General features: G+C 36.9%; 1 pseudogene; it reads right to left on the reverse strand.

Moving 5' to 3' along the window:
- LOC107676044 (carboxypeptidase O-like) overlaps positions 1–2,968 on the reverse strand; it is a 6,612-nt pseudogene extending 3,644 nt beyond the window's left edge.
- Between the last annotated feature and the right edge of the window lie 1,024 nt (positions 2,969–3,992).

Genomic DNA, 3,992 nt, shown 5'->3' on the forward strand with positions numbered 1-3,992 from the left:
TTTGATTTGTCATGTTTATGTTGCTGTGTTTAGTTATACGGAATGGATCCATGTACTGTAGTAGATATATGCAGGCGGTTGGTTTAGGGTTTTTTGGCATCTCCATGTGGTTCAACGTGTTGCTGTTGCACTGTATACATACTATAAAATTCAGATTTTTTTTTTCTTTCATGTGTGCTTATATGGGCTCCTTGTATCAGGTTCTTTGGTGTCCTTTTGGAGTTTCTAAGTGTCCTTTTTTGGAAAGACATCTAAATTTATCTTGAAAAAAGCTTGCAGAAAATACAGATTTTTGAGAATCACCCTTCAATCTTTTGGTTTACTTTGCTGGATATAACAAATGATGACAACATAAACATTTAAAACCGCGTGAATCGCGATTAATCACAGAAAAAGGGTGTGATTAATTAGACACAAAATTTTAATCGAATGACAGCCCTAATCGATATATATAAATATATATATATATATATATATATAAATGCCAAGACAAAATATACTTACTCCCCCAGTTAGCATAAAAGTTGCGGTTAAGATCTGTGCCAAAACATGTGCAGTTTCCAGTGCCTGGTGATCTGGACTTCCTCCAAAGTCGAGTCTTTAAAAGATACAACATATATTTGCTATGATAAACATATAAAATGTGCAGATATTTTATCTTCATCAAATGGATGTCATATCGAAATATTCAAAAGGATGAAACTCACTGTGTTATCAATCCAGGAATAAATATATCCATCCATATTCAGCACTGGGGTGATGTAAAAGTCCAGGTTTTCAAACAATGTGTTTTACCTTTGAGTCTGTTTTGTAGGAGCCCAGGATCTTTTTTTGAGCATATATAGTTACATTAATTTTTAGATCAAATGTATTTAATTCAGATTAAATATAAATATATATGAATGAATGAATGATGCATTTATATAGCGCTTTACTGTGTATTGTTGTACACCCAAAGCGCTTTACAATCATGTGGGGGGGGTCTCTCCTCAACCACCACCAGTGCGCACCATCCACTTGGATGATGCGACGGCAGCCACAGGACAGCAGCGCCAGTGCGCTCACCACACACCAGCTACAGGTGGAGAGGAGGGAAAGTCATAGAGCCAATCAAGTTGGGGATTATTAGGAGGCCATGATTGACAAGGGCCAGGGGGGCAATTTGACCAGGACACCGGGGTTACACCCCTACTCTTTACGAGAAGTGCCATGGGATTTTTAATGACCACAGAGAGTCAGGACCTCGGTTTAACGTCTCATCCGAAAGACGGTGCTTTTTGACAGTATAGTGTCCCCGTCACTACACTGGGGCATTAGGACCCACACAGACCACAGGGTGAGCACCCCCTGCTGGCCTCACTAACACCTCTTCCAGCAGCAACCTAGTTTTCCCAAGAGGTTTCCCATCCAGGTACTGACCAGGCTCAGCCCTGCTTAGCTTCAGTGGGCAACCAGTCTTGGCTGCAGGGTGATATGGCTGTGGCTTATATAAACTTTTATATTTGGTGAAACGTATATACACCTATACAAAAGCATTAATATCAAATTGAACTGTCGTATCCATATGACTCTTAGGGTCACCAAGCTACAATAGGAGCTTCACATCCATTATAATGGAAGTATCAATATTGATGAGCTCTGCATATATCTATTCATAAGTACGAGAAAATAACACAGCATTTTTAGGAAAAATAAATAGTTCAGGATTCCTAAAAATTGGAGTAGCTTTGCATTTACAGATAGTACAATCTAAACAATGGCCTGTCATGTAATATATAATGGATGTGATATTTCTTGGAATAACACTTCAGGTGTATGTCATCATGAATAAATGATTCATAATAACTTTACTGAGGCAAAGTTTCACCTCTTAAACGAAATGCTGGCAGAAAGCTGGAGCGATCCATTCCCTGGCATGAATCCCACAGTCCATCCAAACGGCTTTCTTTGGTGTGGTGCTGTTTAAGCCGATCTGCATGTCAGATGCAAACAAACGAACAAGAAAGTACTATAGTAATACCACGGCATTATTTCAAGTACCTTGGAATATTAACACTTGACACCATCACTGTACCATGGTACCACTTTAAAACTTTTATTAAGGGGCGCAAACGTAACCTAAAATAAGTTGTGTGGTTTTATTTGATCCTAGTAAATACAATGTTTAATAGCTACATTTAATGGCTCATTTTTGTGCATATGAACAGTTTTTGGAACAGGGTTATTATAGTTAACTAAAACTAAAATTAAAACCATTTTCGTTACTTGAAAAAAAAAAGTTAACTGGAATTTAAAAAAAATATATAGAAAAACTTTCTAAACTTTAATAAACTTTAATTTCATTTCTTATTGTAATTTAGTTTAACCTGATGAGCTAAAATAACAAACTAGAACCGAAATAAAAATGAATAAAAACTATATAGACATATTAAATAAAAGAAAAAATACTATTATTTATTATAACAAATGGAGTATTGCACTATACAGGAGTACCTTTAGTAATGCAATGTTCCTGTTCTCATAAGTTTGCCCATATATCATACTGGACACAACATCTGGGTTTTCCCTTTCCATCTGATTCATCCATGCTGAAATCTGTGTGGAGAGATTTATCGCGTCAATTAATGAATGAATGAATGAATGAATGAATGAATGAATCAATCAATCAATCAATCAATCAATCAATCAATCAATCAATCAATCAATGTAATATGCTTGATAATCTCACCTCATCCATGGTGTTGTACTTTGTGTAGTCATATGATTTGTGTTCTAGTCCACCAGCCAATCTGTAATGAATTAAGATACTTTACTGATTCTAATGGGAAAACAAGAAAACAAAACTTGTTTTCTTCTGTCTTAATTCAAACTCTGGAGACCATTAAGATAATGTCATAACCCTGAAATCTTACCTGTCCTGGACCACCAGAGCCAAGACCAACAAAACACACATTATTGAGCCTTTCATGGTTGGTTTCTTATCCAAGCTTGTTGAACCTGACAGTATGAACCTAGTACAGCCTGACAGTGACTTATAAAGCGATTCCTAACTGACTGAGAGATACCCTCTTAACCAATGTTAATATTTAAACCAAAGACATTTATTTAGCATCTAACTTATCATAAATCTGTTCCAACACAATGAGCTGTTAATAAAGCACAACCTCCTGTAATCAGGGCATTGTGACAATAAATATTAAAAGTATCTATGAATTAGCCTTATTTGTTGAGTCAACTTAAAAAAAAAAAGAGTTACCCCCCTTGGGCTGGGCAATTAACTAGCATTGAAGATTATGTGATTGTATGGTGATCACTGGGGCAGTACCTTTTCAAAAGTTACACCTTTTTATCTAAAGTGTCCATATTGGTGCCTTAAAGCGGTCATATGATACGATTTCAAGTTTTCCTTTCTCTTTGAAGTGTTACAAGCTCTTGGTGCATAATTCTGTATCAGCGACTGTAAGTATGTTTTGTTATCAGTGTAAGTATTTACTACTGACTGTTCAAAAGCGGAGTTTTGCACAGTGCAGAGTAACGAGTAGGAGTGTGAGTGTGTGTGTGTATGAGAGGAACGGTCACATCACAGGAGAGTGAACTGCCTGTCAGAAATCATAGCACGTCAGCTGTCTTAACCGCGGCTTGTGTACTGTGAACTGATGGTAAAACTAACTACATTATTAACTGTCTTGATATTTGCTTTGAAAGCTGGAGCTCGCGATTATGGTAAGGGAAACATCTCCGATGCGTGCTTGTGGTGTTCGGCCAATCACAATGCACTGGGTCAGCTGGCCAATCAGAGCAGACTGCGCTTGTCAAAGGAGGGGGCTTTGTTGAAAACGACGCGTTTGAGAGAGGCGGGGCATAGAGGACCGACAATAATGTACAGTATTTAAAAAATAATGTGTTTTTTGAACATTGCATGTCAACATATTCTGTTACACCAAATACACAAAATAATGATCTTTAAAATAGCATCATATGACCCCTTTAAT

Source organism: Sinocyclocheilus anshuiensis, unplaced genomic scaffold, assembly GCF_001515605.1.
Source record: "Sinocyclocheilus anshuiensis isolate Anshui unplaced genomic scaffold, SAMN03320099.WGS_v1.1 scaffold1744, whole genome shotgun sequence".
NCBI classification, from domain to species: domain Eukaryota; kingdom Metazoa; phylum Chordata; class Actinopteri; order Cypriniformes; family Cyprinidae; genus Sinocyclocheilus; species Sinocyclocheilus anshuiensis.